We start from the raw sequence: 15,654 nt of genomic DNA, 5'->3' as shown, positions 1-15,654 counted from the left end.
AGAATAACATCGAGAGTTTGATAGATTTACTCTGTTGAATTTGGTTTTTTTTTTTGCTTTCTCGCTCTATCTTTTGAGACAATTATGCCATTTCATGTGCTCTGATGTAAAACTTCTGTTATGAGCTGTAATATTAATAACCCTGCCTGCTGCACTATTCTGTCTTGAAGCTTATCATTTTGTAGGTGGAATTATTGACATAAGTCATGAATGATTGCACTGTATTATCGAGTGGATTATCTTTCATCAGTGCGAATCATTACCTCGTATGATTGAAAATCCTCCACACACTAAATAAATTGCATGGACCTTCATTGTGTATCATGCATACATCTAGGGGGGTATATTTCATCATCGAGTCAATTAACGCAAGTTCACTCTTGTTCAAGATACATTTCAATTATATATCTTCACTTTGATGATTATATGTTTTGTCAACAATTGTCCAAAAAGGGGGAGATTGTTGGTGCAATGATAGGCCCCTTATGTTTTGGAGTTTGTTGACATAAATAGTGTGGTACTAATGTGTTTGCTAGTGCACACAGAGTAACAGGTCCCTGATGTATTGAGTAGTTTGATGCAAACGATGAAGATAATCTCCCTGCCTGGCAGCAAAGGTTATCACTGAATATAAAGCTAACAAGAGTGACCCCTAAAAATTGTTGAAGTTTAAGCAATTGGTTCGGTGCATGTTCGAAGCAAATGACTGCACTCAAGGAAGAATGAGGACGAAGTGAAGACGTAGCATTTATTTCGTTGTTCTTCTTCTTTCATTGAGTCATATGACCATCGTACTATTAAGAGGGGTATAGCATTTGAAGCTTTGATTCTCTGATGCTAAACCCAAATCCTATGAAAGTTGTGAGAGAAATCTCTTTGTGCTCTGAGAAAATACTTGCCGGCAAGAGACTGTGATCTTCTTCGGTACGAGAGATTTGCCTCAGACCGAGGAGTTAGCATTACTTGTTCCTAAAGTAATGTTACCGTTGCTCCAAAATCCGATCGTTGTGAACATGTCGGTTGGCCATTGGCTGGACCTCGTGTCCAAAATGGTCATTTCCCATCTGGGAAGGCTGCGGTTATAAATAGCCACCCCGAGCCGGCTTTGTCCGGTGGCTGCTCCGTTTGATTCTGAGAAGATTGTTGAGCAACCCACTCTTCGAGCGATTTGAGTTTAAAATCCACCGAGAGAAAAACCCTAGACACGAAGAATTAGATAGTGATTCAGCATCACTGGAATCTAAGTTTAGTACGCTTCGCCTATTACTCTTGAGAGCTGCAAACTCTCTAGACGGTTAGGTGTGAATTTCTTCAGAGACCAAGAGTGATTGTGGTTCTCGGAGAAGAAGTCTATAAAGGTTCAGAGATCGCCTTCAAGTATCTAACACGACTGATCGGCATCGGTTGACGAATCAATTGTCTAGGAGAATAGGGTGAAGAGAGTTTATCTTCCATGTTAAGTCACGACCCCTCCAACCAGACGTTGTCCTTGTGCAGAAGGACGAACTGGCCGAACAAATATCTTATCGCCATCAAGCATCTTCGGTTACCTCTGTTACATGTTTAGTTTCAGTGCACTCCATTCATATAATTTAGTTTGATGCATGCTTTAGTTTCCCTTCGGTACTCTGTTGTAGTTCTTCATAGCTTGTTTATCATTTATTCCGCTGCTGGGTTCTGAGAGATTTAAGTTTTCCAAAGAAAATTTAAAACTCCCGTTCACCCCCCCCCCTCTGGTAGACATACTTCGTTCCTACAGAAATGCTCAATGCTTCTGCTTCCCTCTATATAAGCTATTGTTCCCTAAAGAGGAAAGGTTTGCAGCAGGCCACAATTATTTCCCTCAATTGAGAATCAAAGTATCAATTCGATGGATTCCCCAAGTAAAGTCAGTGATCATCCTCTACACACAATTAGAGACCTTCCTCTTGGTCTCCCAGTTAAATAGTGAGATTGTTAGTCCAAGTGGGTTTGCTAGTTATAATGATTAATGTATCATGTGCTTGGACTTATGATTGTATGTAAGTAAATGAAATGGTTTAGATTCTAAAGAACGATAAAAGAGTCCATTTCTTATACCTTCTATTTTATATAATATTTCATAAGAATGTATCGTAGGGATAGGGTCTAGAATAGAAGTAATAAAGTGAATAAAAAGAGGGGGCAAACTTAATATAATATATTAGGACCATTAGTCGAGATTGTGTTTATGAAGAATAAAGGATCAGGGTCCATAACTTCACTAGTGGCATCTTTCTACAAACATAGCACAGGTGTGGTGAACAAGTTACAATTGTGTATATATTAAATTTCACTATTTATGATTGATTATACATGTCATGATTGCATATATGCATTACATCCTTGTTCTATACACTGTTATCCAACTGCATCCATAACTAATACTCCAATCAGGATCATTATCGAACATGGATCTCTAAGTATTAAGAGCATTGCATTAAGCAAATTGATATAATGTTGATAGTATATTCTATTTACCTCCACTTCAGCACCAAAACAATTAGTCAACTGTCTTTTTACCCTTAGTACCAATAACAAAATACAAGTCATTTTGCCTTTCTATCATTGGTATAGTTTACTTGCAAGATTAAACCCAACTAACATACACAACTCCCTGTTGGAGATTGAGGGAGTCCTGGATTAGGGGGTCTCCGGACAGCCGAACTATATCCTTTGGCCGGACTATTGGACTATGAAGATACAAGATTGAAGACTTCTTCCCGTGTCCGGATGGGACTCTCCTTGGCGTGGAAGGCAAGCTAGGCAATACGGATATGGAGATCTCCTCCCTTGTAACCGACTTTGTGTAACCCTAGCCCCCTCTGGTGTCTATATAAACCGGAGGGTTTAGTTCGTAGGACAACATACAATCATAACATAGGCTAGCTTCTACGGTTTAGCCTCTATGATCTCGTGGTAGATCAACTCTTGTAATACTCATATCATCAAAAACAATCAAGCAGGACGTAGGGTATTACCTCCATCAAGAGGGCCCGAACCTGGGTAAACATCGTGTCCCCTGCTTCCTGTTACCATCCGCCTTAGACGCACTGTTCGGGGCCCCCTACCCGAGATCCGCCGGTTTTGACACCGACATTGGTGCTTTCATTGAGAGTTCCACCGTGTCGTCACCATAAGGCTAGATGGCTCCTTCGATCATCGGTAGCGATGCGGTCCAAGGTGAGGTTTTCCTCCCCGGACAGATCTTTGTATTTGGTGGCTTCGCTCTGCGGGCCAATTCGCTTGGCCATCTGGAGCAGATCGAGAGCTACGCCCTTGGCCATCAGGTCAGATTCGGAAACTTAAACTACACTGTCGACGTCCGCGGAGACTTTATCTTTGATGGTTCGAGCCCGTGTCAGGTGCGCCGCACAGTCACGACGAGCATGATGTAACTCTGCCGTCGGACAGTGTTCGGGAGATCGCATCTACAACTACTCCAGCCATCAATCCGGAGCAAAATCGCGCCATCCGAGAGCGGAGGGATAGACCCCGCCATGGAGACCGCACTCTCAGTGGTGATGGAGCCGGATAGTGACTTCACCCCTTACGAGAGCCGTGTCACTGAACCACTGGATTCACCTCCGGCCACGGACTCTGAGCCGCTTACATCCGTGCCCGTCGAATCCGACTGGGCACCGATCATGGAGTTCACCTCCGCGGATATCTTTCAGCACTCACCCTTTGGCGATGTGCTAAATTCATTAAGGTCCCTCTCCCTGTCAGGAGAACCTTGGCCAAACTATGTCCGGCTAGAATGGGATGCGGACGATGAAGAAATTCGCTGCACACCCACCACCCACTTAGTAGCCACTGTCGACGATTTAACCGACATGCTCAACTTCGACTCCGAAGATATCGACGGTATGGACGACGATGCAGGAGAGGAGCAGGAACCACCGCCCACAGGGCACTGGACCGCTACATCATCATACGACATATATATGGTGGACACCCCTAAAGAAGGCAATGGCGACGAGACAGTGGAGGATGACCCCTCCAAGAAGCAACACGAGATACCGGCACAGTCCCGCCACAGCAAAAGTAGTGATACCGGCACAAGAGATAATAACACTCCGGATAGTGCCGGAGACAATCACAATCCCCTCCAGCATGATGTAGAGCCGGAGGATGAACAAGCCAGCCCTTCAGAGCAGGCAGCAGATGGAGAACCAAAGGAGGACAATTACATGCCTCTCTCTAAAGACAAGGCAAGCCTCGGCGACGAATAATTTATCGTGCCTAAGGACCCCGTCGAACAGGAGCGCTTCAAGCATCGGCTTATGGCCACAGCAAATAGCCTGAAGAAAAATCAACAATAGCTTCAAGCTGATCAAGACTTGCTAGCAGACAGATGGACCGAAGTCCTTGCGGCCGAGGAATACAAACACGAGTGCTCCTCGAAGAGTTACCCAAAACGCAGGTTGCTACCTTACCTCGAGGAAGAAGCATTGAAACCCCATGCACCAGTGTACGATGCGGCTGACCGGCCACTACGTGGCCGAGCCAAAGAGGCATTTCAGCCTGAAGTTCAGCCTGCACCCCGCCGCCACTCAATCCAAAATACCAAGGCTCGGGGAAACACACGGGACCTGCGAGACGTATTGGACAGTAAGGCAAAACTTGCAAGGTCAATATACGGGTCACGGGCACGTGCGCCAACACGGGACGATGATCGTCGCGCCAGATATGCCAAAAGCAAATCCGGCCGGGCCGAATACAGCATACAAGATTCATATGAACTGTGTCGGGATATAGCCCGACACAGAGGCGCTGCACACCTCCTATGCTTCACTGATGAAGTTATGGATCACGATTCCCGGAGGGTTTCAAACCCGTAAATATCAAATCATATGATGGTACAACAGATCCCGCCGTATGGATTGAGGATTTCCTCCTTCACATTCACGTGGCTCGCGGTGATGATCTACACGCCATCAAGTACCTCCCACTAAAACTCAAAGGACCAGCTTGGCATTGGCTGAATAGCTTGCCAGCAGACTCCGTCGGCAGTTGGGAGGATCTGGAAGACGCATTCCTTGACAACTTCCAAGGCACTTATGTGCGACCACCGGATGCTGATGACTTGAGTCATATAACTCAGCAACCAGGGGAATCGGCCAGACAATTCTGGACTCGGTTCCTGACTAAGAAAAACCAAATTGTCGACTGTCCGGACGCAGAGGCCCTCGTGGCATTCAAGCACAACATCTGCGACGAGTGGCTTGACCGCCACCTTGGCCAGGAGAAGCCGAAGTCTATGGCAGCCCTCACGACACTCATGACCCACTTTTGCGCGGGCGAGGATAGCTGGCTTGCTCGCAGCAATAACACATCAAGGAATCCAGGCACTTTGGATACCAAAGATGCCAACGGCAGACAACGTCGTAACAGACCAAAGCACCGCAATAACGGCGATAACACCGAAGATACGGCAGTGAATGCCGGATTCAGAGGTTCTAGATCCGGTCAATGGAAAAAGCCATTCAAAAAAAGTACTCTGGCTCTGTCCAGTTTGGATCGCATACTGGATCGCTCGTGTCAAATCCACGGCACCCCTGACAAGCCAACCAATCACACCAACAGAGAATGTTGGGTGTTCAAGCAGGCTGGCAAGTTAAATGCCGAAAACAAGGACAAGGGGCTACATAGTGATGACGAGGAAGAGCCCCGGCCGCCGAACACGGGAGGACAGAAGGGGTTCCCCCCACAAGTGAAGACAGTGAACATGATATACGCAACCCACATTCCCAAGAGGGAGCAGAAGCGTGCACTAAGGGACGTCTATGCGATGGAGCCCGACGCCCCAAAGTTCAACCCATGGTCTGCTTGCCCGATCACCTTTGATCGCAGGGATCACCCCACTAGTATCTATCATGGCGGATCCACCGCACTGGTCCTAGACACCATCATCGACGGATTTCATCTCACTCGAATCCTTATGGACGGCGGCAGCAGCCTGAACCTGCTCTATCTGGATACAGTGCGAAAAATGGGTATCGATCCCTTGAGGATCAAACCCACCAAAACCACCTTTAAAGGCGTCATCCCAGGTGTAGAGGCCCATTGCATGGGCTCAATCACACTGGAAGTAGTCTTCGGATCACCGGACAACTTCCGAAGCGAGGAGTTAATCTTCGACATCATCCCGTTTCGCAGTGGCTATCATGCACTGCTCGGACGAACTGCATTTGCAAAATTCAATGAAGTATCGCATTACGCATACCTCAATCTCAAGATGCCAGGACCTCGGGGGGTCATAACAGTGAATGGAAACACAGAACGCTCGCTCCGCACGAAAGAGCACACTACGGCCCTCGCAGCAGAAGCACAAAGCAGCCTTTCAAGGCAAACCACCAATTCGGCGATACAGCCCCCGAACACCTTCAAGCTTGTCTGGAGTAAATTGCAACAGGATCGCCTGGCATGTTCAGAGCTCGCCTAGCAATTCGGCCCCCGTCCCAGTCCCAGTCAAGCGACGAAATCCGTGCCATGCGTACATAATTACACACTGAAAATACCATGGACATAGGCGGGGGCACGATCAGGGCACGTCCCGCAATGCGGCTTAACCGCCCTAGGGGTTGTATATCTTTATCATCTTTTTCTCTTTCAGGGCCTAACTCTCTGGAAGACCTTTCCGGCAGTATGATTGCCGGACACATTACGGGAAGGAACAACCAAGGCGGCAAGAAGCTAAGACGTACACGGGAACCCCTAGGTGGTCTCTAATAATAATACCCGCTTTCTATACGCAGCTTGCCCTTGGATAGGACATTTCGAATAGTCCTACTTTCTGCTTATTGCACTACATGTACCAGTACGCTTCGACATATTATTTAAATAACAATGCATGGCATTAGTCTATTATTGCATTATTCATTCTTCTTTTCTTCCTTTCTGTCCATTTACGACAATCCGCACCAATCAATTCGGGTACGGTCAATACCCCAAGGGCTTTCGTTTACCCCATAATACGGCGCGAAAAGTCCGAACACTTTTGACAGTGCGGCACCCCAAACTTATAGCATTATATGCACCAGCTCCGAATCATGTCTTGGGTCAATAGTTGGGTTTGACCGGCTCCCATGCTTTGGTACGTTACGTTCCGATATATCGGCTAAGGTAGCAGTGGGAGAACTACTGTGATTGTGTCCTGGTTCTTCTGGACGAACACCTCAGTAGAGAAAGCCGAAAACTGACTGTCATGATAAGGCGAGAGACTGGTCGCTGTTCGAGAGGTCTCAAGTCCTTAAAGACTTTTTCCGCTTCGGGCGAGGAGTCGGCCTTGTCCGGCTTCGGCGTGTATAGTACCCCAAATTCGGCCTTCCGAATACCAGGGGCTTCGCCAAAATTTAGAATTGTAGACTTCTATGGCTAAGTGAGAGTGATAAAGCATTATAGTCCGATTGTCTAGTTCGTTGCGCTGAACACCTCCCTCGAAGGACCCAAAATTGGGGTAAAGAGTGCTCGGGTTTATCCTGAACACCCCATTACTAGTTACATGGGGGCAGAAGTCGACGACTGGCCAACTCTCAGATTTTATAAATGGCCGCACAAAAGGTAATATTTTAAATTAAAAAAAGTGTTTCATGGCGCAAATGAACTCGTTTGATATTACAGGATTGTTCATTCAAAAATTACATCCTTGGCACACTCATCCGCCACAAGGCGGGAACCCTTCGGGACACTCTCATAGTACATCTCAGGGCAGCGATGCTCCTTGCCCTCCGGCGGCCCCTCCTTTACCAGCTTCATGGCATCCAGCTTCGCCCAGTGCACCTTCGCCCGGGCAAAAGCCCTGCGCGCACCCTCGATGCAGAAGGATCGCTTTATGACTTCAAGCCATGGGCAGGCGTCGATTAGCTGCCTTACCAGACTAAAGTAGCTGCCGGACAGGGGCTCGTCAGGCCGCATCCGGACTATAAGGCCCCTCATGGCTTTTTCGGCCGCCTTGTGAATCTCAACCAACTGCTTCAGCTGGTCGCTCAAGGGCACGGGGTGTTCGGTCCCAGTATACTGAGACCAGAACAACTTCTCCGTCGATCTCCCCTCCTCAGCTCGGTAAAACCCCGTGGCATCCAGTACACTGCGGGGAAGATCTGCAAACGCTCCTGGAGAGCTCTGAACTCGGGTAAGAAAAAGGAAAGTCTCCTTCACATGCTTGCTTTGCATAATGAATGCCTTACCCGCTGCTATCTTCTTCACCGCGTCAATCTCCTAGAGGGCCTTGGCACTCCGGACTCTTTCAAGTGCCTGAGCAAGCTCGGACTCTCGCATCTTAGAGTCAAGCTCCAAGGACTCGTGCTTTTTGGTGAGAGCCTCGAGATCTTGCTGCACCTTGCCTACTCGGGCTTCTTGCTTCTCCCGTTCAATGCACTCCTTGGCCACTTTGTCTTCGGCCTCGGACAACGCCTTCCTCAAGGTTGCCACTTCGGTCGTGGCCCCTGGCAAATCCATGATGATCCTATTACTTTACACCTGAATTTCTTTTTAACTATATAGACACGGGTATTGCTTACCTTTGCTCTCCCTGAGCTGCCTCTTGGTACGGCCGAGCTCATCCTCAGACCGCTCCAGGTCCTGCCTCGGCGCAGAGACCTCCGTAGTACGTGCAGCAGCGGCCAGCAGTGAAGCCTGCACATACACATAGACATTTTTCTAATTAGACTCCTGAGTTATCATTCAGTCCTCTATCCGGCCTTTCTTTCCAAATGCCGAACAGAGCATCAGGGGCTAGTATCCATGCGGGCATATTTCCCTATATCTTCATTGCTTACCTCAAAGCCTGTTAGGAGGCTGGCGCAAGCTTCAGTTAGTCCATTTTTGGCAGACTGAACTTTCTCGATCACCGCACTCATGATAGTAAGGTGCTCTTCGTCGATGGAAGCACCATGAAGCGCTTCCAGTAAGTTGTCCGGTGCCTCTGGATAGACTGAGGACACCGGCACGGGCGGCTTGCCCCCCTTAACGGGGGGTCGCCCGCCGGAGTCCGGAACCACCGAAGATTTCGGTGCAGTGTTCGGCTCGGGGCCAAATCTGGAGCCCATGGGAGTCTGGCTCCCTTTGCGCCCAGGGTCCGGAAGGTCGCCTCGAGGCGCCCCAAGTACTGCCTCCCCTTGGCCCGGTGTCTATTGAGACAACACCTCGACGTTGTCCGCAGGGCAAGGAGTGGAGGCGGTCGGAAGAGAACCGTTGTTCATATCCATAGAGTCGAACGAACTGCTCGATGAAGTTACGTCGAGATGAGCTCAGGACGGACTGCATAATCATGTTCGGCATGAGAAGAAGCAGTGCAGTAAAACATACCACGAATTACTATGGTGTCCGGACACTTATGACTTCGCCAGGGGCTTGACCCTGGGTAGCCACTCGTCGCCGCTGTAGGCGGCCGTCGTGGCACAGTCCGGAGGAAGGGTCTTGCCCTTCTTGGACCCTTCGGCCTCCCCGGTTGGGTCGGCCTTCCTTTTCTTGTCTCCCCCGGCTGGGGGGAGAACTTTCCTCTTCCTCCTCCTCGTCTTCGTGGGACGAGGGCGCATCAGAGTCATCGGACGATGAGTCCGATACAACCTTGCGCCGGAGACCCTTTCGGGTCCCCGCGGCCTTCTTCTTGGTCTTCTTCACTGGCACCTCGTAAGGTGCCGGAGTCAGCATATCCATTAGGAGAGCGCCTGCAGGATCTTCGGGCAGGGGGGCTGGGCAATCAAGCTGCTCCGCTGTCTTTATCCAGTCCTGTTAATTGCATAGAAGCTTAGATCCTGCATATGACTAAACCAGGGCAAATAAATACCCTGAGAGATATAAAAACTTACTGGATTGGCGTGGCGTTTTGTGCTGAGTCCGCGGTCCTCGATGAGGGAAGGAGGAATCTCGGTGCCCTTGAACAGCACCCTCCATACGTCCTCGTGCGTCATGTCATAGAGCTCTCGTAGCGTCTGGTGCTTGGCTGAGTCGAACTCCCACAAATTGAATGCCCGTCGTTGACACGAGAGAATCCGGCGGAAGAGCATGACCTGGACCACGTTGACGAGCTTGATTTTCTTGCTCGTCATGTTCCGGATGCAGGTCTGGAGTCCGGTCAACTCTACCGAAGAACCCCAGGACAGGCCCTTCTCTTTCCAGGAGCTGAGCCGCGTGGTGATTCTGGATCGAAATTTGGGGGCCGCCACCCAGTTGGAGTCGCGCGACTCGGTGATGTAGAACCACCCCGATTGCCACCCCTTTATGGTATCCACATAGGTGCCCTCGAGCCAGGTGACATTAGGCATCTTGCCCTCCATGGCGCCTTCGCACTCTGCTTGCTGGCCACCCACCACCTTCGCTTTAACATTGAAGGTTTTTAGCCATAGGCCAAAGTGGGGCCTGATGTGGAGGAAGGCCTCGGACACGATGATAAACGCAGAGATGTTGAGGATGAAATTGGGGGCCAGATCATGAAAATCCAGCCCATGGTAGAACATGAGCCCGCGGACAAACGGGTGGAGGGGAAATCCCAGTCCGCGGACAAAATGGGTAAGAAAAACTACCCTCTCATGAGGTTCGGGCGTTGGGATGATCTGCCCAGCATTTGGCAGCCGGTGCGCGATATCCGCGGCCAGATATCCGGCTTCCCGTAACTTTTTGATGTTCTCCTCCGTGACGGAGGAGACCATCCACTTGCCTCCTACTCCGGACATGCTTGGAGTGGTTTGAGAAGAAGAACGCGAGCTTGGGCGCTAGAGCTCGAGTGTGCGGAAATGGGTAAGCAAGGAGGAAGAAGGCGTGAGTGAAAAGAGTGAATCCTTGTCCCTTAATAAGGGCGGAAGAGGCGATGCGTCTCCCCACTTGCCTGGTAAAACCGCTTATTCCCCAGGCACCGTAATTGATGGCGCGGTTGGGTTACCCACGTCCGTATTGATGAGAATCCCGTAATAAGGGGGACACGATCTCTGCTTTGATAAGACGTGTCGAGAAAACCGCCCCATGTTATGTGCGGTGCTGATTGAGAAAAACGGTTCGAATAATGACTGAGCCATGACATAACGTCGTGCTGTCAGAACGCGTCAGCAGATTAGATTTGTGCAAATATTATTCTCTCTGCGGTAGTATGTGGAACTTGTTTTGCAGAGCCGGACACTATTATGGTGTTCAAAATCTTCTATGGAGTATTCGGAGGAGGAACCCGCCTTGCAATGCCGAAGACAATACTGCGCACCGGACTCATCGTCATTGAAGCCTGGTTTAGGGGCTACTGAGGGAGTCCTGTATTAGGGGGTCTCCGGATAGCCGGACTATTGGACTATGAAGGTACAAGATTGAAGACTTCGTCCCGTGTCCGGATGGGACTCTCCTTGGCATGGAAGGCAAGCTAGGCAATACGGATATAGAGATCTCCTCCCTTGTAACCGACTCTGTGTAACCCTAGCCCCCTCTGGTGTCTATATAAACCAGAGGGCTTAGTCCGTAGGACAACATACAATCATACCATAGGCTAGCTTCTAGGGTTTAGCCTCTACGATCTCGTGGTAGATCAATTCTTGTAATACTCATATCATCAAGAACAATCAAGCAGGACGTAGGGTATTACCTCCATCAAGAAGGCCCGAACCTGGGTAAACATCGTGTCCCCTGCTTCCTGTTACCATCCGCCTTAGACGCACAGTTCGGGACCACCTACCCGAGATCCGCCGGTTTTGACACCGACAGAGATTGTCAACCAAACATGGTCAGTGAAAGACTAATAGATCATAGAGCATATATGTCTACGAATCATGCAACAACTAACACATGATAATCGAAAATAAATCATATACAGATCTCGTCATAAAGTGACAATTGATCACACCGCAACAAACGCACGGATAATTACATCAGATGAATCACAATCATGTAGGGCAGCTCATATGATATTTGTATTGAGAAGCAACGGAGAGAAGATTTAATCTAGCTACCATTATGGACACATAGTCCAAGGAGGACTACTTACACGTAGACATGGTGGCGGCAAGGAGGACTACTCACACCTAGACATGCTGAAAATGACTGGTTTGGATCGCCTCATAACTCATGACGGCGGCGAGAAATTTCCTCTATAAATTATTAGGGCGGTCTTAAAGCAATATAAAGGCACGAGGACCGAGTGCAATGGAGAAGAATCCTAGGGCCTCCATGCGACCCGACCATGCAGCCTAGGTTGTGGGCTCCTACTTCATGGGGGCCCACAAGGGTGCCCTTCGGTGTCCTCTGGCTCCTCTCACTTCGTCCTGATATGTTTCTATTACGGTTTTCTTCCTTTTTCCTTTTTATATTTTCCTTTTTGTTTATATCTTTTGTTTTTCTGTTCTTTTTGTTCAGTTTTTAAATAATTAAACTTAATTTCCTTTCAATATATTCCCTTTTCATTTGCTTCTTCTTATGCACTTTTTCTGTTCAACACTTATTTTAAATAGATTTCTTTTGTTACCTTCTTCTCTGTATTGAATATACATGGTTCCCTTTTTCATTGAATTTGAAAAAACATATCGTGTACTTTAAGAATATTCAACGTGTTTAGAAAAACTGTTCATTGTGTATTTTAAAAGATGTTCAGGTGTATTTCAAAAACAATTGTGTATTTAAAAAATAATGTATTTTAAAATGTTCATCACCTGATTAGAAAATTATACCGTGTTTAAAAAAATATGCATCATGTATCAAAAATAATTTCCATCTTATATTATAGAACACTTTCATCATTTATTTTTAAAATGTTCATCACGAATTTTAAATTTTTTTACTGTGTATTTAAAATGTTCATCATTTCTTAAAAGAAGTGTGTTTTAAAAATGTTCAGATATAATTTAAAAATATTCATTGTGTATTTAAAAAAATTACTATGTATTTCAAATGGGTATCTAGTAGTATTTAAAATAAGTTCGTCGTGTACACTAAAATTGTTATTTGCATATTAAACAACTGTTCATCCTGTATTTAAAATATTTTCATCATGTATATTACAAATTTTTCTATTAAAAAACGTTCATCATGAATTTGAAAAGTGTTTATCGAGTAATAATAATAATATTCTGTGTATTAAAGTTGCTTGTGTATTTAAAAAACCTTCGTGTATTGTCGGAAATTGTAAACATATTTTTGAACACATGATGAAGGTTCTCGTATTTTTACCTAAAAATGATAGAGAGCAAAAGGCGGAAAAAAGTACACAGGCGGTAGGCGTGCGGTATAGGGGAGTGTTGTTGGCAAGTCACCAATCCAACTTGCAAGAGGCGACAAATAGAGGGTGCACCTATATATCGCTTAAAGCAATAGAGTAGGTGTCGTCGCCTACAACACACATTGGGCCTTCCCAGCAACCAGGCTCGGCCACACGTTCGGCATGTTCGTTAACACTGTGTTTGGATGTGGACATTGAGAGGTGGAATTCGGTACTAACAAGTTTTACTCTAGATACAAGCTTCCCAAAAACATAGGCAGAACCGTCGTTGACCTGGCCATTCGAGGGGATGCTAAATGCGACACTCCTTCGGTCTTGCAGTAAGTGAGATGTGGCTCTAACGTAAATATATCGCTTCACGTGAGTCGGATCAAGCGCTCGCCCTACAACGCTCAGCAAATGGGCCAGGCCCACCGCACAGTAGCATGTGGGTCTCAAACATCCCTCAAGTTCCGGTTTTCTTTCTCTTTGTTTTTCATGACTTTTACAAATACACCAAAATATATAGTAGAGATATTTTATTTTGTTACGAAACTATGTTCATGATGCAGTTGAAAATAGTTATTCATCATGTATTTCAAGAAGTTTGTTGCATGTTTAAAAATGTACATCGCCTATTACAAAATGTTAATAGTGAAATTCGGAAAAAAATAAACATGTATTTTAAATAAATTCATCTCATACCTAAAAATATTCGTATTTTTAAAGTGTTCATTGAGTATCAAGAAAATGTTCAACGTATATTTAAAAAAATCATCATGTATTTTAAAAATTATTTGAAATATTTGCGTGTGCACAAAAAATTCCTTGCTGTTTTTAAAAATGACATATTTTTAATATTTACAATGAAGTTTTCATTACACGATGAACATTTTCAGAAAGTGATGAACAATTTATAGATACACATCGAACAATTTCTATACTTGATGAACAATGATGGGAAAAGATAGAACAATTTCTACACAATGATGAACAATTTCTATACTGAATATTAAGAAATGGTCATTGTATAACTCAAAAAAGGTATGTTAACAAGATTGATCACGTATCTAAAAAATGTTTAATGATTGAAAAAACTGTTCGTCAAGTATCAAGAAGATGTTCCTTCTATATTTAAGAAACATTTGTACGTGTATTAAAAATGTTGTCATACAACGGCGAACTTTCAGAAAGTACATGATCAACATTTCTCAATACAAAAATGAACACATTTTTAGTATGCAATCAATGTTTTTTTAACCCGACATGAGACTTTTCTTAACACATAACGAACAATTTATAAAAATACTATGATTATTCTTGTTATACATGATGAAAACAAGAAGAAAGAAAAAGGAAATGAAAAAAGAAAATAAAAAAATATAAGAAAAATAAAGTGAAGAACAACACAGAAAAGGGATAAAAGAAAAAGGAATAGAAAATAAAAAAGCAAAAGGGAAATATATGTGGGCATGCACATACTACGTAGAACATAGCATGCGCGGTCGGTTAGCACGCTCAAAGAGGGCACGTATGACTAATAATTGGTTCATCTAGCAAAACCCCAAAAAACTACTTTTTGGGCGGTGGATTATAAATAACCGCTATAGGAGAGTGTTATATCCAGCTCGCTCTATTTATACGTAAGTCGAGTTCTCCGATTGGATACATGTTGGTGTGTCGTCCTAATCGGCGCCTTATGCGCCGGGTAGATGATCCACCACCCACGCATAAGCATAAATTGGCCGGCCTGCCAAGCGTGCGACCAATCGCACATCCAGGGAGCACCTTGTTCATCTCGGTTGACTCACCAATCAACTTTTGACTTTCAAAGAAAAGGGAAAAAAATCCTGAAAGATTTGCAAAAAATATATAAAAGCCACGACTTTAAGAAAAAAATTCAAGGATTTTGGATAATAAATTCAAGGATATAAAAAACGTTCATCAATTTAATAACATGTTTAGGAATTTGAGAAAATGTTTTCAATTTGGAAAAACTTTAATCAATTTTAAAAAAAGTTTATCAAATTAGATAAAAAAATTCATCAATTTTGAAAGTTCACAAATTTTAAAAAATCATCTATTTTGAAGAATTTCACGCACCTAAAAAAGAGCAAAATAAGAAAACGAATCGGGAATAATAAAAAAAGTAAAAGAAAATTAGTAAAATAGAAAATCCAGGTGGAAAACAGAGAAACAAAACCGGGCGGCAATAATATTGGTCGACCCGCTACCAAACCTATAAGGGCTGGGGGGTGTGCGCCGAAATTTCGTTTAAGTGGCAATGTGACGCCTGAGCCTAGTTAATAAGCCTAAAATAAATTCAGGAATAAATGCGAGTATTAAGACTTGAACCCTCGTGTGTTGAGGATACCACAGTCCCTCTAACCATCCAAAACCATTTGTTTTTTTCTCTATGGTTTTTGTCGTCTGGATTTTTCTGAAAAAACCAGTTGTCAGAT

This window comes from Triticum urartu, chromosome 7A (genome assembly GCF_056163025.1).
Source record: "Triticum urartu cultivar PI428250 chromosome 7A, HENAU_Tu73, whole genome shotgun sequence".
NCBI lineage: Eukaryota > Viridiplantae > Streptophyta > Magnoliopsida > Poales > Poaceae > Triticum > Triticum urartu.
The sequence above is the reverse complement of the archived record's forward strand: the minus strand, read 5'-3'. Positions refer to the sequence as shown.